At 44.4% G+C, this 26,693-nt stretch overlaps 1 pseudogene; it reads right to left on the reverse strand.

Moving 5' to 3' along the window:
• Nucleotides 1-26,693, reverse strand: LOC132531263 (small ribosomal subunit protein uS19-like; annotated as a pseudogene).

A 26,693-nucleotide genomic window follows, 5' to 3' on the forward strand; every position in this document is an offset into this window, starting at 1 on the left:
CTACTTGAGGGGGATGAAGCAGGAGGAGTGAGTGGCTTCCGGCCCTGCTTCACATGTTTATAGGTGATTCAGAGCATGCCTAGGTAGTGACCGATCATCTCAGGCTTAATTTCCACCTGGTTGAAAGTCTTGTGGTTGTAGATGCCCACCATGCTGGCCACCTTCTCAGGCAGAATGATCATGACCCGCAGGTGTGTGTTCACCACTGCCGGCTTCTCCTTGGGCGGCGCCTCCTTCTGGGCCTTGCGCAGGCACTTCTGCAGGGATGCTGCTTCCTCCACAGGCCTCTGTTCAGCATCTGATGCTGTCATGTGCTGTGCAGCTGCATAAGCTGCTGGTAGAACACATCCGATATCTGATCAAGGTCCACGCTGCGGTAGGTGAACTTGCGGAAGGTCTGCTTCTTGTGCCCTACTTCTGCCGTCTTGTCAGTTCTTCGGCAGCCTTAACTTTTATACTTACTAACATTTTGCCTTGTTCAAAAAAGTATTTGAGTGGCCCACGTACATGGAAATAAGATAGCCTGATAAAATAAACTACCAAGAAGTAGAAAAAGAAGTATTGGGTAATTGGCAGCAGCAGCTGAAAACATGGGATGCCCTCTTTGTGGGGTTCTCCAGGAAGACCAGGTCTGCTGAGGGGTGGGCTGCAAGATTGGGCCTGGCCATCTAAGATTGGGAGGGCTGCCACCGGAGGCATGGTGACACGTCTTTACATCAGGGGTAGGGGATGATCTTGTGGAGGCCAAGAGTTTAGAAGGATAGCAACTCACCTGGCTTGGAGGGGAAGAGAGAGTCAGGTCTTTGGACTTTGCATCTTTGGACTCACTCAGTCACAGCTTCTGTGTTTTTCTAGTTGGTAAGTAGAATGTTCATTCATAGAGGTATGTGCTATGCTGTAAAGAGCTGGGGTAGAGAATAGAGGTAACATTTGTTTTTGGAAAACTTTCACCTCTACTATCTATTCTTTCTCTTCCTTTTGTCACCTCCGGGCATTGCCAAGTCTCTCCAGAGGCTATATTTTTCCTTATTTCTCTTATTTTTTATTACTTCATAACTGATAAGGGTTTTCGACATTGGCCCTTCCAAGAAGATTTCTATTTTAATGGTAGTGGGGAGAGGTCTCCTTATGAGCCACTATAGTGATAAGAGATGGTGATAAACTCTATTGATAAATAGTGAAACTTAAAAAGTAGAACAAAACATTCTCTATCCCCAAACCAACTCAAATCCTAGAGAATTGTACTGAAGAAGTTCTGTCTAACTGAGCATTCCAGAGTCCACCAAATCAGAGTCCTGAATTACAGCTCTGACACTGACTAGCAGGTCACTTAATCTCTCTGTGCCTCAGTTTTCTTATCTGTAAGAAAGATGGGGATAACAATAGTATCCACCTCACAGGGTTGCTGGGGAGAATAAATGACCTAATAATATAAAGAACCATTAGATTTTGGTGGCCAATGGTGTTTCAGTTACAAGAAAAAGTTGGATATTAGAGTAGTTCAGTCTTTTGATCACAAAATACGTGATTTGCACAAGTTGACCACTGGCATCTTGGGGTCCCTCAGAGTTTTCACCAGTGGGTTGGGAGTCCAGCAGAACAGATTAAAAATGTGGAAAACAATGTCCTTTTGTCATTCATCAAGTCTGATTTGCAGTTGGAATGTTCATGGAAAGGATCCTATTTGGTTAAATAATGGAAATCAACATTCTTTTTATTTGACAATGAAGCGTTGAAGTGTTGGGGATGAACAGTCCCTGGTTTGATGGCAGGTTCAGATTTCCCCAGCCTTCTCTTTGACCGTGGTCTTCAACTGCTGGATCTTGAACCAGAATACAGTTGCAGGAGCACAGTGGAGAGAGCGCAGGATCAAACATTAAGACTGAGTTATGCATGGGACTGGATAGATGACAAATTTTGTGAGTCTTGGTTTCTCCATCTCTAGAATGAACACTACAAAACTTCCTTCGTAGTGCTGTTAGGAGGACTAAAGGAGATGATGTGTTTGAAATGTTTTGGCAATGATTAAGGATAATGCAAATATTTATTATTGTTTTATCCTCGAAATGAATTGACTCATGTCATTGCAACTAGAAGGAGGCCCAGATGGGTTCAGTGCCTTGCTCAGGATGAATTAGAGGGAGGAGGCGATGTGCCTTGGGGCTATAATGGGTCTGAGCTTAGCAATCACCTCCCGCACTTGTCCAGCATGTCCAGGTGTCTGCTGATCGGGAACAGATTTGAGTCTGTTGGTTTTTTGTCTGCTTGGTTGAATTGTAAAGATCTGTGCTGTGTGTTGTATTAGGTTCCATTCTCTGTCCAATCACTGATTAATTCTGTGACTCAGTTAAGTCATGTAGGTCTGGTGTCTCCACGAAATGGGTAACCTCGGCTCTGCCTGTCTCAAAGGGAATTTGGAAAGTAAAGGCAACTAAAGGATTGAAAGTAAAAGCACTTCTTGGAAGATGCTTCCATTCTGGAGGCAGGATAGCATCGAGTTTATGTGCACAGACTCCTGAGTCAGATGCTTATCTCTGAATCATAGCTCTGACACTGACTACTAGGTCCCTTAACTTCTCTGTTCCTCAATTTTCTCATCTGAAAATTGGGGATAACAGTAGTAAGTTGGGATTGTCGTGAGGGTTTAATGCTGAACGGCTTCAAATGGTGCCTGGTCCAGGTGGGTGCTCTGCACTTGTTAACTACAGTAGAGTAGGGCCTGTCCTTTGTCCCCTTGGAAGGTAAGATTGCTGCAGAAGAAATCAGTCAGGGATGTCTGAGACACGTTGGTCCCTATTTTTTTGTAGTATCGTCCCTCATAAGTCACTGGTAAGGGGACAGTTTGCCAAGTGCTCTGCCAATCTTTGTAAAAAAGTGGATTAAAAATGTTTAAAGGTAAATCTCCAAATATTAACCTTTCCCTGACTGTCCTAGAGCCCCAGGAGCAGATTTGTATTTATATGAACTTATGGGGAAGGAGGCCTTTAGTGGCTGAATTAATGCATGCAATGAGTTGTTCAGTGGTAGTTGCACCATCACAATGGAAATCTCTCATGTTCTAGAACTGATGGACAGGGTCATGCTACAAAGTTGATCAGTTAATTCTACCTTTTATTTGTAGAGTCCGTCTTCCCAAATGCTGAAGGGAATGCTGTCTGTTCTCTGACCTGTTATTCCAAGTGCAGTGCAGGCACACAGCTGCCCGTTTTGTAGACCATGAGCCTAAGACCCAGAGGCACATTTACTGGCCACTTTTACCACGAATGCTGATAATGGTTGTGTTATTTTGACACCAGTCGTGACAATTTTGGACACTTCTTACAGGATAGAAATCCCACTTGAAGGAACTTTGGAGTGTTTCATCGGAAAGCATGCCGGCCTAGGCCTGGTTTAGGAAGGGTTAGTTGTCATTCATTATGAGTGTTTGTAGAAAAATGCAATCAGCAAGACATTTCTGATATAGCATCACCCAAAGAATACCAGTGTTGATGTAGTTGGACACAAAACACTGTCCAGCTGACTGGGGTCCCAGCTCTGTGTTGTAGCTGGTCCTGCCCTCAGAAGGTTTGGGTGTCCTTGCTGAGGCTAGAAGGAAAGAAAACAGCTGGGCGAGCAGGATCACCAGGAGCTCTGGATCCACGTGTGCCGAAGTGCTATTTGGGATAGAACAGGACTGAACTTGTGCCCCAGGACATCTGCTCCTGGTGCAGCAATGAGATTTCCAAGAAAGCTTTGCATTGCTCTATCTCCCCTCCTAGAATTGTTTTTATTATTGTTCATAAAGAAAAGAGTTTTTTTTTTTTTTTTTTCATTTCCAATCATACAGGTGAAACTTGTCCAGTGGAATCCAGTGCTCTGGGCCAAAGGAGAGGAAAATGCCATCCTAGCCATTCCTTATTGGCAACTGTAGTTAGGTCCGGTGTGTGTTGTTACGCAGGGTATGGCATAGTGCAATATTCTTGGAAATCGTGGGAACATTAGGTATGAGCCTTGGCATTTCGGATTCAGGAGCTGTGTCAACATTTGGGCTGTAGCATTCTCTTATCTGTTCACTCAGCAAGGTTTTTTTCCCTCCTGTTTACTCCTCATCCTTTCTAGAAGAGAATCATTTTTTCTAGAAGAGAATGTTTTGGAATATCTGAGGGTCTTGTAGTATATGCTGCGGTAGGCTTCCCAGCTCCCCCTTCAAAACCAAGAGATGTTGGCTCCTGCTGATTCACAGCTGTACTCTCTCTGGAACCAGCCCTGGAAGAAGGAAGCTGCCTTGCCCAATCTTACTCCTTCTCCCAAGGGCTCCCTGCATCCAATTATTAGTTACTTGAGAATAGGAAAGCCTGGTTCCCTTGCTTTAACTGGGGCAACTCAGAAGGGCATCTCAACTCCTGAGTTCCCTACGGGATTGTCACAGAGGCGACAGCTGCATCACACAGTTCAACTCCCCCACCTGTCCTTTTCTGTTTCCCCCTCTCTGTCACAGGTATTATTTCCAAGCATGCTCCCCAATTTGCTCTGCACCCAAATCTCTGTCACGGAGTCTGTTTCTAGGAAATACGATCGGAGGTAGATCCCTTGGAGCCATGATTAGGGATGAAGTGGTGACACTGGTCTCTGACCCTTTTTATCTTTTCCAGAAATGTTTCCTAGTCATTCTTTCCTAAAAATGATCTTGGAGGCAGGGTTTCTGAGCCGGTCTAGGCCATTATTATTTCCATGCATATATATGGAAAATCTGGAAGGATACCCACTGAGCTGTTAACAGTAGGAGAGGAAGTGAGGAGTGAATTTCTATTTTACCTGTATAAACTTCAGAATTGTCTAAATAGTAAAATAAACATGCATAATGTATCAACTGTATAATTATTATATTTCTTACTTATTAGTCGACTTTAATATCTGAGTGTGACCAGTGCACAGCCTATGTATTCACCATCGCTGGTCCTCTGAGTGTTTAGTGGAGAGGCCATGGTGGGGTGAGGGGTGGGGGAGTGGGGGTGACTCCCAACCATAGGGGTCAGCTTCCTCTACCTCCTTATTTTTTAAAAAAATTTATTTATTTTACTTTTGGCTGCGCTGGGTGTTGCTGCGTGCAAGCTTTCTCTAGTTGGGGCGACTGGGGGCTACTCTTTGTTGCGGTGCGCGGGCTCCTCATTGCGGTGGCTTCTCTTGTTGCGGAGCACGGGCTCTAGGTGCGTGGGCTGCAGTAGCTGTGGCACACTGGCTCAGTAGTTGTGGCTCGCAGGCTCTAGAACGCAGGCTCAGTAGTCATGGCACACGGGCTTAGTTGCTCCGCGGCATGTGGGATCTTCCTGGACCAGGGCTCGAACTCGTGTCCCCTGCATTGACAGGTAGATTCCTAACCACTGTGCAACCAGGGGAGTGCTCTACCTACTTATTGACATGAGTCAAAGCAGAGCAATGCTCTGTACCCTTTACCACATGAATGGAACCATCTTACCCTAGTGTTTGAAGAAGTGTTTGCTAGTTTTTTTTTTTATAGGGAATGACATAATTCATGGAAAGTATCTAAGGTGGCTGGGAAAATGCTTAATAAATGATGGTTATTTTACCATTATTATTATTATTATGTTGTTGTTGTTACTGGGTTTTGTATTAGAACATTAGCTCTGGAGGTTTTTTTTTTTTTTTTTTTTTTTTTTTTGCGGTACATGGGCCTCTCATTGTGGCCTCTCCCGTTGCAGCTCCGGACGCGCAGGCTCAGTGGCCATGGCTCACGGGCCCAGCCGCTCTGCGGCACATGGGATCTTCCCGGACCAGGGCACGAACCCGTGTCCCCTGCATCGGCAGGCGGACTTTCAACCACTGAGCCACCAGGGAAGCCCAGCTCTGGAGTTTTTTTACCAGAAGGGTTCCCCTTCCCGCCCCTGGAATTCCATGTCAAAGCAGGAGAATTTAATGCAAAGTGAGCACTGTGATGGGGCTCTGTCCCTCCAGTTCTTTCATGGGCCTGGAAGCTGTGTCTGGTCTCTGTTCTGCTGATGCAGGATGGTTAGGAAGAGGGACCCATAGAAAGCTGCACTTCTTTCTGAAAGTTTCCTTTAGCATTTAGGGCTACCTCTTTGGCGTTATCTATAATGCAAAATGTCAAAGACTGATCCTTTTCCATTGGGGGAAAAGGATGAATTGTCCTCACTTTGGGGAGGGCAAAGAAGGGTGAACCCTCATACTCACTCCCCTCTCTCCCATATGTGAGCCCTAGTCTTCTGTGTCTCTCCCCCAGGTGGCACTGAACACAAGTTGTCAAAGGACAAGCAGGCCACAGAAATCGAGCCTGTTAAAATAATTTACCAATTCGACAGTAATCCACAAAATGGAAACCCAGATCCTATGCCTTGTTGTTCTAAGAAAAGTTACCTCCAGCCCCCTTGCCTCAGTTTACTCCTGTGGAACATTGAAGTAGCCATACAGAGGCTGGAGAGATGGAGGTGGATGTTTGTGAAGTGGGACCTGGGGCAAATCCTTTCTTATTACCTGTCTGGCCTCCCTCACAGTGCTGTTTGGACCTTAATTGGCTGGGTTAATGAATGTGGCTATATAAAGCAGATTGTATGTAAATATAAGATCAATGAAAAATATAGTTTATTTGCTTTAAGTAAACTCTTGAAATAAATGTCCTTCTGGAAATCAAATGCTACAGTGCAGCTACCATGATAGATAGATGTGGATAAAAAGAAGCAACTTTGCTCTGGGGCAGTGTTTCCAAATGTGTTCCAAGGAACCCTAAACCCAAAAGATGTTGCTTTGAAAAAAGGCTGCATGTATTGATATTTGTCTGTGTGTATATATTTGTGTGATCAACATGTTTGGGAAACAAAGCATGCACTTTAGAAGGAGGGAGGCTCTAACAGTGAATTCATATACAGAAGGAAAAAATAAATCAAATTATATAATTATTAAACATGCTGACAAATATCTAGAAAACTAACAATATTTTGAATTAATTACTTGACATACTTCTATGATACTTTTCCTTCTATATTCTTTGTTCACCTCTTTGTACACAACAATTTTGTAATATTTTCTACAGAGAGAATAGAAAGATAATTTAGTCTTTCTCTAACATGGCTGATAGAAATTTGTCTTTTATTATTGACAATTAAGAAAATGTCAGCTTTGCTGCTTGTAATTGGTAATGTCATAACTTTTTAGGTTGTTGACAAACTTGGAACAACCTCTATCCAGTTTGCTTTGTATGTAAGCTGTAAGATTTCAGGGTGTTTCAGGTTTTCTGGTATAGTAATTCATCTTACCTACTCTTTACATTGATGACCCTCATTAACCTACCAGTGTCTTGGAAGGGCTCCATATAGCGAGGGACCCTGACACTTAGGCTTCATCCACTTCAGGGTAAATGTGCCTTTGTGTAAGACCTCCTTCCCCTATCCCCAAGCATTTATTTGGAAAAATGTCAAAGCTAAGAAAAAGTTAAAAGACTTGTACAATAAACATTTATATAGCATTCACCACGATTCACCAACTGACATTTTTCTATATTTGCTTTACCTCTTTCTTTCTCAGCCTATATCTCCCCGCCTTCCCCATCTAAACACACACACAAACACACTTCAGACTACATATTCTAGGAATAAGGACATGTTCCTACATAATCACAATACTATTACCATGCTCAACAAATGTAACATAGATATAATAGTATAAAGTTTCCCCCTACAACCCTTGGGAGGACAGCTTTGGAGACCTTGGTACACACCCTGAGCTAAGGAGAGTCAGCAGGCCTGGGCCCTGAGGGGGCAACTAAGTGTGACAGCCAGGGTTCCTTACGTGGACTTGCTTCCCTGGATTCACTTCACAGAGTCATTAATAAGTTTTGTGGATGTTTTCTGTTTTTTATTTTCATGTTGTTTTGAGAACTGTCCTTTGAAAGAGTCCTAGAGAGGGGCTGATTCTGTAAAGATGGTGCTACCCAGAAACCAGAGGGCCAGACGAGCTGGCAGAGGAGATGAGGAACTCTGGAGATGCCATCCCAGCTGTTAACTGGAGTGTCCCAGGAGAGGCCCTGGGGAGGCACTGATGAGCTGGAACTGGAGGTGGCCACTGTTAAGAGCTACCAGATGTGGGGACAGACAGGAGAAGCCACCCAGCTGCTGCCACGCATAGCAGCTTGCACTGAGACCGAAGACCCTGGCAGGAAGCCCTTCCATTGGAAGCAGAATTTCCCATTATTCTCCTGCCTGGGCAAGTGACTAAGGGAGAAGGTTGGAATATCAGTTAACCTTTCTCCAATGTGATTTCCTCCCCTTTAAACCAGGGGACTGGATAAGATGACTGGTTTTCATGACTTTTAAAAAAAATTAACAAAACGAAGCCTTCTGTGGGAGCCCGATTAGGTAGAAGTACAGCTGCTCTACTTGAAGAGGAAGTTGGGGCCCCAGAGCCTTCCCAGAAGCCCCACCCCCTCACCTTCTTCTACCTCTCAATGGCCTCTGAAAGGAGTTCTGGGTTTTTACAAACAGATTCCATCTGGAATAAAAAACAGAGATCTAAAATATTTTCCTCATTTCAAACATGCAAATGCAGGCAGAAAATTGATGAATTGGAATCCTGCATGGAATGCGTTTGTGAGTGCTGGTTTAGGAGGCAAAGGAAGTGCCTCAGAACCATGTGTTTATATAGCTGGGGAGGAGAGCCATCGAAGGACCCCAGAATCATTACGACTGTTGGCTCTGATCAGGGCTAAGAGGACCAGATAAACCCCAGTCCGGCGGCTGTGACTCTTGGATATAGGAAGTCAACAAAGCCTTGGGGTCCAAGTTTGAATGCATCCCAAGTGCCTTCTAAAGGCTTCATCCTTTCTGTTCTGCTTACCACGGGTCTGCACTGATACTGTGTACACTGGCTATAGCCTTTAGGCTTCCTAGAAAATATGAGCAATTCTGGTGTTTTGGGGAAGCTCTATCCTATCCAATTCTTGTTGTAGAAGAGGGTATATTCCTTCTAGTTTTGCACAGGATCCATAAGAGTATGAGAATACTAGATAGGACGTTATGCTTCCAGAAGATTTTAATTTTCAGAGGACATATCGTGACCTCATTTGATTCTCACAACGAATCAGAAAAGTAGGCATTAGGCTCATTTTTCAGATGGGCAAACAGAAGCCGAAGAGAAGGTAAGTGACTTGCTCGTGGTACATGGCTGACACCCAGTGAAGCTGGGACTGGATTTTATGGTTCTGCTAAGCCAGCCCCAGATGGCCACTTCTATCCAGATATTAGATCAAATGCAGGTGCCTAGAAAAGAGTTTTGTTGCTGTGGCTCCTGTGGGGAAGGTTAGCCATAGGCATCATTAAAGGTGGTATTATGACCCCTTGGCACCAAGTGCCTGCTCCAGGTTCCAAACTCCACAGTGCATGTTGGTATCCCCTGGGGAAGGTAGTGCTACCTGCTCCTGCCCGGCCTCCAGCTGTAATTGCTTTTCCTCTCGCTCCCTGGGGCAGTAGGATGTGGCAAGAGTCTACAGATCTGAATACTGCTCCTAACTCCATTGCCAACAGGTTATGTGTCTTTGGCAACTTCTCTGAGCCTCAGAGGATATTGGAGTACATCCTTGTTTCTCAAAGTGCTGTGCTTGGGCCACCTGTGACAGAGACGTTGTGTGTGCGCAAGCGCCTGGGGGGCTTTCAGTCCCACTGCAGTAGAATCTCTGGGGCTGGGTCACAGGCTCCTCTGGTGATTTGGTGGCTACCACTGGATTGAAGAGTCCCCAAGTGTCCTTCCAACTTGGTGCCTCCTTTCAGCAGTAACCCTTTGCCTTGACCCTGGACGGGCTGAGGTTTCTATAGGGAGAAGGTGGCACTTGATTTAACTGAAGATTTAAGAAGCTGTTTCAGGCAAAGACTTGCAAAAACTTGAGAGTCTAAGGAGGAAGTTAGCAAACAGGTGGTTCAGGTGTGGTATGAGAAGATGTCCTTCGTGCTTATTTCAGGAACTGCTCTAAGTTCTTAAACTCTGCTCATGCCAAGCAAGTGTGTGGGGACTGTCTTGCTTCTCATTAAAGCCAAAATAAATTACTCTTCTGGGGAGATGCCTCTTGCTGTCCTCTGCCTCTCTGTCTTAATTTAGGGGCTGTCTGGGATTTGCACCCAAAAAGGAAGACCTGAATTCTTCCTTCCATTTCCCTGGGCAGACATGGCTGAAACGACTTACTGTATTGACTAAAGAAGTGATACCAGGAGCACTGAGATGAGGAAGAAGGCCAGCAAAAGAGTCACATTTAAAAATATGTGCAATGCTTATTAATAATTGTTTTGTGCACTCCTGTGGTGTCTTAAAAGATTTCACACTTTATAAGGTCTGCCTTCCAAACTGAATGTGATATTGTCATGTACTCAGGTTGCATATAAAAGTAGCTAAAACAGCCTAAAGAGCTAGTTTTAGGATTAGACTCACGAATCAGTGTTAGATAGTTGATGCTTACAAGCTTGAATATTTTAATACGCTGGGGTTGATAAAGTTATCAAAAGTGTCATGGCAAGAAGTCAAATCCTAAAGGGAGGCCATCGTCTTAAAAAGTGGTTAGCATTTACAGCTTATGTGGGGACATAAGTCTTACTCACCTAAGACTACAGAAATTATGGTTTCTTTGATGCAGCAACATGTGACCTGTACGATTTAACGTGAAGTACAAGAGGTGCTGCCAAGTGAGTGGGACATCTTGCTAGGTAAGCTTTTGGTTATCTATTGTCTCTTTATGTAACTCAGAATCTATTACTGTTAGCTAATGCCTGTAGATTATTATTAGCTGCCCATGAGATAAATTTTAGGTATACTCTTTTCTGTGGGGTGCAGAAGGCTGTAGTTTGGAAATGAATTCTGGTCAAGAAGTGGGCATGATCCACTAGAACATTAAGAGGTGCTGTTTGGAGCAAGGATGTAAAATTGGCCCCTACCAGAGTTCTGACCCTTTTATTCTCATTCTTTAATTCTTCAAAGATCATACACGGCAGATCCAAGGCCAAAGCTGCAAGTTGTTTCAGTATCCTAGGATCTTATTCAACAGAGCTAAGGAGATTCAGGTTTATTTTAAATTGCTAGGCTCATTCTTCCCAGCCTCTTATCTCTCCTGTGTGGCTATTCCTAAGCAGCTTCATTGCAGCCAGCCAGCTGGACGCCAGCATCTGTGGTTAAGCAGAATTCTGACTTTCCAGCCCTCAGTTTCAGCTACTGCTGCTTTCTCCCATCCAATGATTATATTGAAATAAACTGTTCAGGTGGAGTGGAAATATCTAGAAAGAGGCCTGTAAATCTGAGTCAGTGGCAGAGTCTGCAGAAGGGAATTCTCCCTGAGATGTGTGTTAGTGGTGGGAGCAGCAGTGTGGGGCGATGCTCACCCTGCCAGGGCTGCTGTTTTCCATGTGGAACATCTTAATTAGGGCTTCATATAGTTAGAATATTTTGCATATTACTGTTTTTTTAATTTCAAAATTATAGCTAATTTAAAAAATAATAGTTCTTAAAAAGTTGCTGGGTTTTCCATTTATTTTTTAAATTATAAAAGACACGTAACATTACTGATAGTTTGAGAAGTAAAGATAAGGGAAAATAATCATTTATAATCCCTAACACAATTGTTAGTTTTGTTTATTCCCTTCCGGTCTTTTTGTGTATGTATGCTTTTATCTAGTTGTAATCACAGTGCAATACAATTTCCAGTCCCTTTCCCACTTAGCATGTGTCACTTGCATTTTTCCATGTTGCTATATGATCTTTATCCTCCTAATGGCTGCATGATGGTCCATTGCAGTGTATTCACTTAACAACTTACCTATTGTTACCATTTTGATTGCTTCCAGTTTCCCACTGTTATAAAGCATATTGTGATAAGCATCTTTGTACATATTGTTTTCCCATATTTGTGTTATTTGTTGCATATTTTAAAAAGTGTTATTCAGGAACCAAGATATCTACTCAACAATGGGAATTACGTTTGAAGCTAATGAGGAAATGGGGCATTATTTAACCATTTGTTGGGTCTTCACTATTCCATAAATTGAAGGGAACATGCAGCAGAAAAGTATTAGCACAATCATAGGTGTTTAGACATCTGAAAAGTGCCTCTGGTTCATTCCGAGGTCCTGGGCATTGTTAGACTCTTCCGTCCTTAGCGACATGATGAAGTACTTTGGTGCTGATCTTCATTGCTTCATTGCAATTTCAATGCCATATGCAGATGCATAAGAGTCTATGTGAAAAGGTAAAAAAAAAATCAGCATATTCTTTGGTCAGCATCTCTCAGGAAGGATACCAGTGATTCCTCTTTTCTGAACTTCACCTAAAAGTGTGGGTTTTGTGGCTGTCGTAGCAATGCCATTCTCATCATGTTCAATGTCAGTAATATAGTCCTTAGTGAGTGTCCAAGCGAAGGCTGTGATCTCCTACTTAATATTCTTGAGGCATTGAACGTATTGGTCACTCACATGCCAAGTATAGGCTCGTAATTATAGTGACAGAGTCTATTTTTTTCAAGGGTTGCAAAGGTTTTATTTAATGAAACATGCTTAAAACTAACTAGAACACTTTTCTGTCTCTCTTTCTACCCCTCTTTTCTTGACTGAACTTCATTCCCTCAGTGTGAATGAGTAAGGGTGAGTTTTGGGAGGCAAGGAAGCAGGGTTCACGGTAGTGGGTCTCTGTGAGCTAATAGCAGGGAAGAAAAATAAGCATTGCAGTTTTTAAATGGGAGAAAAAATCAGGAAAAAGGCATGCATAAAGGATTTATCCTTTCCACGAAAACACTGATTAATGAAATCTAGTATGAACGGGGTGTCATGCCCTTTAAATATTAGATTTCATTCTTAGTGGATAGTAGTCTTCTGAAAGGAGATATTCTGCCTCTGCTGGCTCTTTACGGACACGTATGTTTCAGGCCCTTGCACTGATCAAGGATGCAAATGCTTCAGGTAACCGAATCACTGGACAGGGTGAAACATTGTGCTGGACAGATGTGTTGTCAGGAAAGGGCTTTTGCTGATAAAAGGGACAGCTGCCCTCGGGATGGGGTGGTGGTGGTGGGGGGGAAGGGGAGTCAAGTAAGAGGGAAGGAAGTATGCAAGGGAAGGTGACCCAACCACACGAAGCCAGTCTCTTGAGCCCCCAGCTGGGAAACTCCACCAGCTTGCTAGCTCTTCCGGTTCTAGCAGAGCTGGCCAGACATCTGGCCTCTGTTCTAATTAAAGTGGGCAACCAATTTAGTGGCTATAGTGAAGAAAACAGCAGTGAAATCTTGATGCCTGTAGGGTCATAACAAGGTTCCACATAATTCTTTAAGACTGAGGCTTTGCCAAGTTGTATCCATTTCCTAAGGGCCATTTAATTCAACTCCACTTAGATTTATTGAGTGCCAGTTATATACAAAGCCCAGAGCTCAGCCCTCAGAAAATCCATGTCTTTTGGGGAAGGAAGACAAGGGGACAACAAACTATGTTGTAGAGAAGATTGAATTAAAGACCATGATAGAGGACATTCAGGGTTCTCTAGGAGTGTAGCAGAGGAAGTATTTTATTATTGAGAGAATCTGGGGAGGCTTCCTGGTGGAGGTGACATTTTCTCCAAACTTGGAATTTTGAAGTCAGGTTCTAGGCAAACATTCAGGTTCTAGGCAAACATTCTGTGAGCAGAGAAACAAACTCCCTAAATGAAATTTCCCACCTGGAACTCTCTTCTCTTTCTGGGAGTGAGACAAAAGACTCATTCCAGTATAGTCATGGAATTTCTTACATTTCATGGGTGGCAACTCAGGCCCTGACACCTCTAAGACTAGGACTTTAGACAGGTGGAACGAACCAGGAGTCTGGCTTTTCACACGACTCCAATTGTTGGAGAAGGATCATTTTAGCCCCTCGATATCTGGCTTTTGTTTATGCTCCAAACAGTGCATATGGTAACCTGTTACTATCAGGAATAATTAAGCCCAATCGACCCAAGTTATCTCCTGCTAGGTAGTTAACCTGACTTGGCTGTGTTGGTGGCATTGGCTAAAGGCAAAGTGAGAGCTATCTCCATATAAATGAGCCAGTCGGAGCTGATTTGTTAATTGTTTTCTTTCCCTTCCTGCCCCCTCTGATATTCTTCCCCCCACGTTCCCTTTGAGTGCCAAAGGACTGGTTGGCAAGACTGTGCCAGGGATCTGAAAAACTCTTATTTTATCTTTGTTACTGAAGGCAAAAATGATCTGTTATATGTATTTTATAAGAAAATGTGTTTTGTTTGTAGCTCTACAGTCAGCCCTCCCTTTCCCCCTCCTAATAAGCTCATGTCAGAACTCTGAAGTAAGTTCACCATAATGGTAGCCTAAAGGACATATTTTGTAAGAATGAAAAATGAACATATTATTTATATATCAATAGTGTAAGAAGCATTGATCAATGTAAGCAGCCTGATGTTTTGCTTCTCTATTTCCCCTCCAACCCTCCTTTACCTTACCCTGCTTCCCCCTCCCTTCTTGCTGCAGGTGCCTGTGACACTCCTACTATTTAGAAAGCGAGTTCTAGCCTGTCCTGGTCAGTTTGTGCTGGGATTTGGTCTTTAATACGGAGCCTTCAACGGGCCAAGCCTACAAAATGACTCTCTGACAGCCAGCCATTAATTACCATCATCCGCATCTAATTCATTCATCCCTCTCCCTCTCATGTAGAGGGACAGCTAGGGCTGAGGGCACTCAGGGAAATGTAGGCATGATTCCATGTTCTTTATGCAGAGAGGGCTGCCGGAGACTTTGTTGGATGCAGGGGCTTTAATTGAATTGGCTTGCCAATAAAGCTGTTGTCATTCAGTAAGTGAATTTGTTGTACTACTCAAACCACAGCTGCTGCAGACAGCCCGGAATTTCCTGAAGGCAAGCCAGGCCATGGGCTTGCCTGGGTTCAGCCTTTTCGATTGATCCTGAAGGCCATGCAGAGTGTGGCCCTGTGGAGGTTGATTTTGGCACCCATTTGGATGACAGTGAGTTACAGGGGCAGGCTGGAACCTGATGAATCAGTGGGGTGTGACCTTGGGGGATCTTGTAGGGATCAGGGAACCCATAGGTATGTTAGGGACAATGATTGGTGGGCGGAAAGCCTTGCCCACCACAATTGGGTGTTTTCATCAGTCCCCAGACAGCCGCTGCCCTTGGCTCCATCGAGCTAGTCATAAGAGGATATCACTTCCCATTGTAAAAAAAAATTGAGACTATGACAGTTAATATACTTGTAGAGCCTTGTTTAAGAGGTCGAGTGGTATTGAGGAAATGCTGCAGCATTAGAACTGGCATTTGTTACTGGGAGATCGTTGGGCCAGAAATACTCTACCTCTTGCCACGGTTTATAAAACACGGCAAGATTGGCAGGTTGTGTGATTTATGATGGCTTTAAAGTAACATCAAGATTAAGGAAAGTTTTTCAAGGGACTGCAGGGCCATTTTTATTTTCTGCATCCAAGCACATGCATGTAGTTGGCTCAAGCGAATGAGAGCAGGACTGGCAGGCAGATTTTCATGTTTTGGTGTCTTTACAATTTAAATAGATGGGGATCTCTTGTTGAACTCTTCATTCAAGTGATTTCTCCCCCTTGTAATTTGGAATTCCCTGACCAGTGCTCAGACCTTTTCAGGGAACCTGCTCTCTCCGGTTGTGGAGAGTTCATAGAACAGAAGGATCTCTAGTCTGCTTTCAATTATTCAAGAGCAGAGCATTTTCCAGCCCTTTGCGCCTGTTCTCCATCGTCTAACTACCATTTGGCTATTTTCTTGTATCTTCACCAGGAAGTGGAAGGGAAAAAAACCCTCTAAGTCAAATTTCATTTTTGTTTGAATCCTGAAATTCTAACAACTCAGAAACTCTTTAAATTAAGCCAGTGTATTGGCCCTGTTCTTGACCTGACAAGTGAGAACTGAATTGATATGCTGCATACATGACTCTAAGCTTATAAGGAAAAAAGACGGTGGAGCATGGGAATGAGACTTTGGGATTCTCTATCAGCAGGAATACATTCAGAGTGAGGGAGACTGAGGTGGAGTGTATACGTGCTCGTGTGTGTGTGTGTGTGTGTGTGTGTGTGTGAGAGAGAGAGAGAGAGAGAGAGAGAGAGGTTACTTTGATGTCTGACTTTGGGGTGAAATAGAGAAAACAGTGCCCCTAATTCTAGTCAGTAAATCCATTGACTGTAACTTTCCCTAGGTATAATCATGCTTTTGTAGACTCTTCTCCTGAATTTAATCATGAAGGAAGATGGAAATATATTAATTACTGTTTCATTGCAAGAAGGTGGATTTAACTACAGGTAAAATTTAAGGTCCATTTTCTGAAGCTTCAGGCTTAGGTTAATTTTTTTTCCAAAACTGGTTAACTTTTAAAGTCAGAGCCAAATTTAAGTTATGTTGAGTTGAAGGCGAGATCTCTTTTCCTCCTTGCAAATGAGAAGTTTGTCTGTCTAAGCCACCGATGTTCTGAAACAGTAAGAAAAAGACAAAACAAATTAAAGTTATTCCTCCAAATGGCACAAGCATGCCTCCAGAGGACAGGATTTTGGTGGCTGTTCTTCTCCATTCCCACCATCTGGCCTCTTTTGTTTTCTGTTCTCTGTCTTCTGGCCTTTGTATCATTCCTACTATTCCCTACTCCTTCACCTCATCTCCTTACTTCCTCTTTCTCCCGTATGTCTCAATCTTTTCCTCCCGATCTCATCCGATCATATATCAAATTATATAGGAATAATATTAAAATTTAAAATGGTCTTGCCTTTAAACACACAATTTCCTTAACCTTCTTCCCCAGCTGCTTCTTCTTCCTTCCTTCACGTTGGGGGGTTTGCACAGCTGCTACCCAATGAGGAGGCCACCATGATCCTGGTGATTTGCTCCCAGATGCTGCTTCCCACTAGCTACCGTCTCGGGTGGAAGGCTTAGATCTGTGTTGAACTTTCCAAGGTAATAAATTCAGGGAAACCCAGCTGAGACCAACCCACAATATTCTTCATTTCGGGTTTCTGCTTTTCATAATGAATGCCTTTCTGTACTTCTCTTTGATAAGTGGAATTAATGTCTCCACCTGAACTGGAAATGCTAAATTGGTGATAGTCTCTCGAGGATTTTGCGTCTTGCTCTGACACCTTCAGTGACTTCATCAGAATTTAGGTGTATTAAGGGATTAAGGAGTTTGGCCTATATGTATGAAGTTCTCAAGGTGTTCTCAGAGGCTGTTCCTAAGCCAAGTCCTGATGGTCCCTAGGGGAGAAAACTTTTCAATGAACACAGTTCAGTGTGAAACCTCATGACAAGCCAGCATAAGACTTTAATCATTTTCTAGCAGTGGCTATGGAAAATGGTTATGGAAAAAATATAATCAGTCTCCCCCTACTTTGGTAAGCATTGTTTTCACTTCTCTTTCCAAGATTCAGAATTCTGCTTTGGTTCCCTCGTTGCTTTTCTTTTCAAGCTGGGGTATGTGGGGTGAGGTGGTGGTATGCTGGCCAAGCCTTGGGGCTGTAGGATAAACGTGGCAATTTCCCCAGAGCATTTATTTTATTGAAGGATTTTTGAGGAATTGTTAATTAATGGAAAGATTATTATTACATTATAAAGTTGAATACAAAATTTGCATTAATTTTTTTTTTTTTTTTTTTGTGGTACGTGGGCCTCTCAACCGCTGTGGCCTCCCCCGCTGCGGAGCACAGGCTCCAGACGCGCAGGCCCAGCGGCCATGGCTCACGGGCCCAGCCGCTCCGCGGCACGCGGGATCCTCCCGGACCGGGGCACGAACCCGCGCCCCCTGCATCGGCAGGCGGACCCCCAACCACTGCGCCACCAGGGAAGCCCCGTGCATTAATTTTAAAATAAGGAAACTTCAAACTTCTGCTTTAGATTCTCTATGTTATCCTCTATGTTGGGCCCCCAGAAGTGTGATTTCACTGTTCTCGGTATGAGGGGTTGGAAGTTGCATGACCCTTGAGCCAATCACCCAACTGGGCTTCTTATCAGAGCTGAGAAAGACTGATTTGTCTGACAGTGGATCTTAATATCTTTGGAGCGTGAATCTTATTGTATATATAACGTCAATTCAATAACCCCTAATAATGGTGCTAGATATTAGCAGCTGTGTTATAGGCAAGTGTAAGAAGGGTGAAAGACTTTGGGCAATTTAATCTCTTCTTGGTTTATGAAAATGTCTTGCTGTGCATATATTCAACCCACAGTCATCTGGGGACATGACATTTGTGTGTGGATTATCTCAGCTTCTTATGTTCCAAATTTCCATTTATCTGCTCGTTCAGCCAGTTGTGATGAGTTGGAAAGCTATTTAACCAGGTCCTAAACGTCAACTCTTAGATCAGGCTTAAGGGAGATATGCAGAGTGGGCACTCTTGGCAAAGGCATCCTATTGATTTCATCATGGCTTTGGTCCCATGCCCTGGTGTGAAACTTCTGTTCCTGCTGAAATCTGCACTAGCATGGGTCACAGGGCTCCTTTAGCCCTTCTGGCTGAGGGCCTGGCTCCAAAGCGGTCTAGTGATCCCTTTAGTCCTGTAGCCCCACACCCTGAGCTGAGTCTTTCAGTTTTGCCTCTTGAGATGAGACAAAGTGCAGGTCTTCAAGGAAGAGCCAGTGAAGAGGACATTGCTCTTTAAGGCTAGCATGGATCTAAGACGCCCACCTTCGCCAACCCACAAAAGTAATAATCCCAGGTTCAGTGGCACAGGAATACTAAGAGAGGAGTATGAGTAGATGAGACCGGAAAAAGCACCGGACCCAGACACTCCACACTTTTTCACCCTTCTCTCCTCACAGGGAGAAGCTTGGGAGTGGGAGAAGGGGAAGAATTAGGGCACCAAGGCCGGCTAGTGAGGAGCAGGATACGGAGGAAAGTTCAATGGAAGGAGCTGTCAGGTTTCTCCTGATGGCTGGAGTGTGGGACTGCCATTTTGTCCCCCACCATAAGAAGGCCCCTGCGGAGAGAGGCGGTGATCTGACACACGCCTTTATTTTTTATTTTTCAGGCTCTTAGGTGTGGTAAAATGGCTCCGTTGTGGTGGAAAATGCATTGTGTTCTCAAGGCGGCTTTGGATTGTGTGGTGCTTCCCTGGCAGGGCACCTGGTGCTAATGCTCACACGATCCACGAGGAAAGGCTTTGCTGACCAGATTAGCAGTGGGAACAAGACTACAGGAGAGACCGTTTATCTGCCTGAGAACAAACTTTTCTAGCACTTCAGCACACCACTTACATACAATTTTAATGTGCTAATGGCAAGTGATTATTACTAGTGAGTTCACCTGAAAGAAATAAAATAGCCTTCTCTGTTCTCTAGTTCAGACATCTCACTAACTCAGACTTGCCACGTGCTCTGAACTAGAGAGGTGCGACGGGAATGTTCTCTTGGATTTGGGGCATTGAGCGTGCATGCAAGCAGGGTTCCTTTTCTTCAGAAGAAAAATAAATGGCAACATTCTGTTTTGGGGTTTGAAATCGCGTGACTGAAAATATAAAGGTGACAACTGTGATATGCTTTTTAAATAAGGGCAGAGATGTCAAGAGAAACCAGCCTTCTAGGAACAAAACAATATTCTGTCAGGTGCTATGGACTTAAGACCTTTTTCTCTCTTGGAATAATGTCCTTAAAAATAACCAAATTTTCCATTTAATAGAAAAATGTTCATACTTCCCTCCCCATCAATGTGAATTGTTGTCGTAGAGCATGGGGCACTAGCAAGCCATATTGACTTTGGAAATTAAAATGGGAATGTTCAAGAACGTTTTTGAAGAATTATATGGGATTTTAGCCATCTTAATGGCTTCCTTTTTAGGGTCAGTGAGAGTATTCTTGCTAAAATGTAGCCCATTGCTTTAGAAATAGTTTCCTTAATGTCTTTCCTGTTGCCCCTGCTGGGTCTGTGCAGGAAATGTAAACCAACATACAATATGTGTGTTTATTTTCATGTCCCATTTTATGGGAAATTGGATGGGATATTCCGCTGAGGCTTCAGCTATGAACTGTTGACAATATGGGGAGAGCAGGGCAGGCTATTGCTGAAAAAGTTTGCCAGGGAAGAAGGGGCTTCTGAAATCTTTGAGAGCTATGGGGAAGAGCCAGGCCTCCCTGCAGGAGTTCCGTTACTCAGGGGCAAGGAGGGGAGGAGTACAGTAATGAAACTGGCTGGTGCGCTACTGAGCCAGTAAACAACAACCTCACCCTCCAGCCCCAGTTGCCAGCACAGTAGAGTAGGTCTGCTGTACCACACCTCATCTTGTGGGATGTTAAGTCTGATACTGTGTGGTCTTCCTGCCTCTGCTGGATACAGGAAACTCAGGATACCAAACACCTGATCCAAAGTCCAAAAGGAGTCATTAACTCGGCAGAGGGCAGAGTTACCCCAAGGACCCCTGCAGAACCGGAGAGGCTATAGGTTGTCAAACCAGTCATAACCTGGCCATGTGAGGTGGTAGCTAAACAGAACCTTTTCCTGGGATCCTACTGGAGAAGTAATTTTAAGTGTCTGGGCAGTGTGGGCCCTGGGCAGGGTGTGTGTGTGTCAGTGTGTTTCCTATAGTATGTTTGAAATCTCAGGGCTAGGCCCATCTGTAAGGCAGCGGTAGGTGTCAGTGGGAATGCAAGTTCTTCCTACAGAAGAAAGGAGTTAGTATGTTTGCATTTTAAGCTCATAAACAGCTGTAGTTTGGACCATCATCACAAGCACATTGGGGCTGGAGGCGCTAAGGGCGGCCGTTTGCCAGTGCGCTGTGGCAATTTCCAAGCTGTAGACTGAAATAACTGTATAAACTTCCAATTTGATTAGGATTTTGTCTTGTGTTTTTAAACAAGAAAATTGAGGAGTGTCAAATTAATTTTGTAGTCTTGGTCACTTTTTAATTCCAGTTGGCCATCTCAGCCTGGATTTGTGCAAACACTGATTCCAGGAAGTAGTCAAAGTGCTAAACTTGGTAAATAAATGTGTTTATTTTACAAATGGATTCAAGATGAAACACCCAGCACTTCTCCAGGGCATTTCTGTCCCTGCCTGTTCATTTTAGCAGCTTGACCAAATGAATTCCCTTCCCTTAGTATAATATTTAAATGGACTTCTGGCATCTGATGCATTGCCTGCTGCTCCAATTTCCTAAGAAAGTCATTTAAATAAAACTTGACTATCTTGCATCTACTATGGAAGCCAATCCATTAAAAATCCTGGTCACTTCTCTCTCTCTCTCTAATTTTAGACAAGCCATGTGGAATTATTGGCGTTTGAGAAAATTCATCTTATCAGAGCTGAAAGTTTTGGATTTAATTTTTAACAATTTTTTTTCTTTCCTAGCTTTCTAAGTGAACAAAAAGACAAATAAGAAAAGGTTGCCATGAGAAGTTAGCAAGCTGTCAATGGAGATTTCGCTACTAAATGAAACTCCACTTCAGCTTTTTGGGGGAAGAGTTCCACCTCCCTTTCTTCCAATTCCCAGCCTTCCCTCTGCACTGCTCTTCCCATGCCCAATATGAGAAAGGAAAAGAACCTTGGCTGGTGTCCTGTTTTCCAGGAATTTGCAGTCTGGTTAAGGAGACAGGCTCTACCCATTCAGAGGGTAGCCTGTGTGATTTGGGTTATTTGCTGAGCACAAGATGAGGGTGCAGAGTGGAGAGGGCAGAGAGGTCGTTATGCACTGGTCAGGGGCCAGGATGCGGGGTGTTGTTAAGTTGGTCTGAAGGGTAGTGGGAAGTGGTTACATGAAGAGCAAGGGAGGAGATGCTGACAGTAGCACAAAGATGGTGAATATGAGAGGAGCAGCCTCCACAGAAGAAAGAAGTGCAAAGCAAAAGGTCAAGCTGGAGGGCAGGGACTTGGCCAGCTTGACTGCACCCCCAGAAGGAGAGGGGATCGTGGAATTGCCGGAGACAGGGCTGAAACAGCCCCGGGGCTAGGCTGGGCGAGGCCTTGAGGTGGGGTCAAGGAGTTTAGATTTGTGGTGTGGCTGGTAGGAGGGGATGTGCTGGGAAGTGGTGGAGAAGAATGAAGCCCAAGGTAGAGGGCTTCTGTTCTCAGTGTTCTTGGGCCTTGGGTGGCGCACGTGTCATATCACAACGTGGGTCACCAGAGCCAGAGCTTCCTAGAGGCAGGGGCCAAAGCATGGTTCCACGTAGCGCGAGGTAGACGATGCTGCAGACTGGGGGTGGCTGGGAAGGTGTCTAGGAAGAGAGGAGGGTTTTGCGACATGGAGGGTGTGGTCCTAGGTAGTACTTAGAGTCACCTTTTATCACAGGAAGATGATTATTAAAGCAGCACTAGATCCTACCTTGGCATTCAAAACGTATGAGTAAAAGTATATTGGTTGCCAAATTTACTTGTTCCCTTTCTTCCCGTTCAAAATAGTAATTGGTGCTTTTTCCCCCCAAACAGATGTTCTCAATTTTTTAGCACGTTGTGGGGTTGCAGAGTGTGTGTGTGGGGCAGCAGCTGGTGATAACATCTTTTATTTTTTATTTTCTGGCTGTGGGTTGGAGTTAGAATCAGGATTTAGAAATGAGGAAGCCGTGGCTTGTGGTCCTGCATCCTGACATCTCACACTGCATCTCAGGTAGCAGTTGTCCTTATGAGTCAAACCTGCAACCTATTAGCAAGTAGGTTGCATCTTTATATTATGTAAGCTATACCTGCTTGTGGTTAAAAAAAAAAAACCCAAAAACCAGAACATTTCCTTTTCTCCAGTATCTCTCTCCAGAGGAAACTACTGTTAACAGTTTGGTATTTATCTTTTGTCTTTTTTGCAGATAATAATACTGATGACAACTAACTTTTAATATGTGCCAGATACTTTTCTAGTGCTTTACCCATAGGAACTCATTCAGTCCATACATTAGTCCTATGAGGCAGGTATTATTATTTTCTTCATTTGACAGTTAAGGAAACTGAGGCACAGAGAAGTTAAATAATTTGCTTAAGTTCACATAGGTAGTAGGCGATGAAGCCAGGATTGATACTCAAGCAGTCTGAGTCCTGAATCTATGCTTTTAATTATGAGTTTATGCTGCCTCCCTGAATGTGTATAATATACATACACAAAATTATATATTTAGTTCTTAAAAAAATAAAATCATTCTTTTAAAAATCTGCATAGAATCTAATTGACGTACCACCAATTATTTAATGATTCTCTTATTGCTGGCCATTTGTTTTCTTTCCAGATTTTTGCTATTATAAACAATATTGCAGGGAACATTCTTACAACAGTAGCAGCAGCAACAGCTAGCTACCATTAATTCTGAATAGTATGCTTACTATGGGCAGGGTCCTGTTCTAAGCTCTTTTCCAAGTATTTCTGCGGGTTAGATGCCTGGAAGTCAGGATGCTAGGTTAGAGTCCAAGAACATTTAAAATTTTGATTACATCTGCCAACTTTTCCTCCCAAAAAAGAGCAAGTATTTATTGAGTGTCAACTTTCAATTCAACATTCTGTTAGGGATTGTTTGCAGTGCAGAAGCACGTAAGATTAGGGCCCTCCTGGAGGTCTGCAAGGGAAGAGAGACAAGCGGTACAAGTCATCAGGTGATTCAAATAGACTTTACATAGGGCAAGTCTGGTGGTATAGCTGGGAGCAGTACCGGGGTGCAGGGAGAAGGGAGGTCTGTGAGTGACAGAAGGTTTCAGCAGAGGCTTCAGATGGGCTGCAGGAAGCTTGGAAGGATTTGGAAGGGATGGGGTGGGGAGCAGTCCTGGTGAGGGTTGGAGAAGAACAGCGCTGGGGGAGGAGCTGGTGTAGTTTAAGGATGAGGCAGTGTGTCGGTGGGATTGTGGTTCCGACTGAAGCGAAGGATGTGTGTTGGAAAATGGCAAGCCAGCCTATTGCCAAGAAAAGAGCAGGATTAGAGTAAAAACAGAAGCCTACCTGTCCCATGACTAAATGTTTTAAAATTACAAATAAAACTAATAAATTGCTAAAACATATTCATTTCTTCTGCCTTGACACATGAATCTTCATAATGACCTGGAAGAGGTTTGAACTTAAAATTCTCACCTCCATGGAACATGGCACTGGAAGGTGATGAAGTATGTTTCCAGATCAGCTGCAAGTCAGAAAGGGACTAGGGCTTGTGATAATCTGGTATATTTGCCTTAGTCACTTTGATTAGCTCTTCTCTTCTGTCAGTGCTAAAGCATACTGGTGGTATAGCTGTTTTCAAGAGCAGACAATCACAGCCCAGAAAAGGTGTGTGGGTGCCCTGGACACACAGAGGTTGAACCCCCAGTCTCTGGCTTGAAGTTGAGAGGTGGAGATGAAGTGTCCCTCTTCCTTCTCCCTCCTCACCCCACCCCCAACCAACAAAGAAAGATATGCAGGTGCTTGTCTATGACTTTCTCTTCTGCAATGGAAATGGCCTCCGTGTTTTTGTTTCACAAGCACAGTTAAGGTCTGATTTCAATGCTACAAAGGAAACGAGGGCAATGGTAAGAAACCCAGAACTTGGATGCAAATCATGAACCATTTTTAATTTGTTCGGTATATTCAGGTAGGGGAAATTCTATATTTGAATATAAGCAGCCACTTTGAACCAGGTATGGAAGTAGCTATGTAAGCAGTGTTTGGTGACGCATTGCTGAAGTTGTAAAATTTGTACCTCTCAAAACAAGGACGTTGAAAAGTTGTTTCTCACAGCAATACTAACATACCTGCATTGCATTGCATGGGCAATTCTGCATCATAAATAATGGATTTACAGGCCTAACTACTCAGGAATATTATACATGTGGAATGTGGCTGAATTAATGTCACCATGACACCCTTAGCTTTCGCTGAGGAGGTTTCTTCAGCCTTAGGCTGGGGCCAGGCGTGGCCGGGCTGGAGAGAGCCACTGTTGCCTGGCCCAGAAACTTTGCCTAAAGGGGAAGAACACTGTTTGGGACTCAAGGATTTTGAGTGCCACAAGCTACAAATCGCAGGAAAAGAGAAATCAAGCATTAAGGTCTTCCCCAGATTATGACTGCCTGGAGCAGTCTGGAAATCGTAGGGTCCTTCTAACTGTCGGCAGGGACCTGCGTGAGGTCCAGCTCTGCGGTGGTGTTTGCTTTTACTGCTGCCATTTCTCCATTTCTGGTTTTACTTGTCTGAGCCCTGTCAGAGCAAGTATGGAGAAGTGCTCTCACTGGTTTTTCCTAGAGCTGGAAGGAGTCCTGGGGGAGAGTTGGGTGGTGGGTAATGCACAGAGACCGGGGCGTGACTTATACGCAAGTCCCTATGAGCCCCGTGACCACACCAGTCTTAACTTATCCACAGGAGGAATTGGGTGAAATGAGACTTGAGGGGTAGCAAAGGACGCAAAATGCAAGGACATCGCGCGCGTGTGTGTGTGTGTGTTGCAATGTCTGGAAGGAGGCTGGAAGGTGGGACTTACCGGTCCTGGTCTGCCACACTGCAGCTGGCCTGTGAGTTAGTGTGGAGCCCGCCAAAACCGGTTGACTTTTGGTCGTCGCACCCTGGAGGCAACTTGCCATGAACTTTCGGCAGAACCTCCTGGGGTGCTGGTGTGGGGCACACATGTTGGTTTCCCTTTCCTTCAGTGGGAGGAACTGGAATCAGTTGACCAGCAAGTCACTATGGTACACTTTTTTATGTGTTCTGCTGGGCTAGGGGCTGTGGAGGACACTCAGAGTCTTTGGTCAGATGATTGTAGATGTATGTGCATTCTAAAGAGCAGCCCAGGACACGTCATGGGTACCCAGTTCAGAGGATGGAGACCTTGAGTGTGTGTGTGTGTGGGGGGCGTGGGAGGGGCAGGGGGTGGGGTGTTGGGATGGGGGAGTATAGTCAGGGAAGGCTTCAAGGAAGAGGCAGCCCTGAGCTGCTTTTCAAAGGAGAGAGAGGAGTTTAGACAGGCAGAGAGAAGTGGGTATAACTCAGTAGAAGGAGGAGATTCCAGAAGCCCTGAGGATCTCTAGCCCTGTAGGGAACAGGGCTCCTAGGGATAGCTTTTTGGTCTGAGTTGAGGCCTGAGTCCCAATTTCAGTCTGAATGCTGGTCAGCTGAAGAAGACACTGCCACTTCACTCTCCTCCTTCCTGTTCTGCTCATGACAGTCATGATAAGTTTATAACCAACATTGTGCCCCCAGAGGCAGGCAGGCAGGTAGTTGGCCTTTGCCACTGGTGCAGAGAACCAAATCAACCAACCGGGGTTCCCGCCAGAACAGGAAACCATGGGGAGTATCTGTCTGGCTGCATCCTCTGAGACACTTTCTCACCCTGTTCCCTGAGAGGAGAGCCTTGGTGTGGCACCTGCCTCACCGCGGACATGTGGACAAGGCCTCCGGAAGGAGAGAGCCCCTGCTGGCTTTCCCGAGACAGGTTGGGTGGCTTATCATTGATGACTGTTCCCCCTCAGGCAGCTATTTGCCCTGGGTGAGTGAGTTCCTCTCTCCAGACTCAGTTTCTGAATCTGTAGACTGAGAGGGTGGACCAGATGGCTTTGGAGGTCCCTTCCAGGTCAGCTCTCTCCTGTCCCTAAAGGCAGATGGAGGCAGGTGGGGAGGGCAGTGGAGCAGAGAGAAATCGAGAGGAATTCCCCAGCCAGGCTCTCGGGAACCACACAGTTCCCCATTCTAGTGCCACCTGCTCGGAGGTTGCGGGTAAGAAGGGTGCTGGCCTTGAAGGCTCCATGGATGGGTAGCTTGGCCTCCTCAGATGTGCCCGTAGGCTTCTTGGGGTCCAT

The sequence above is a fragment of the Lagenorhynchus albirostris genome, chromosome 13 (genome assembly GCF_949774975.1).
Source record: "Lagenorhynchus albirostris chromosome 13, mLagAlb1.1, whole genome shotgun sequence".
Taxonomy (NCBI): Eukaryota; Metazoa; Chordata; class Mammalia; order Artiodactyla; family Delphinidae; genus Lagenorhynchus; species Lagenorhynchus albirostris.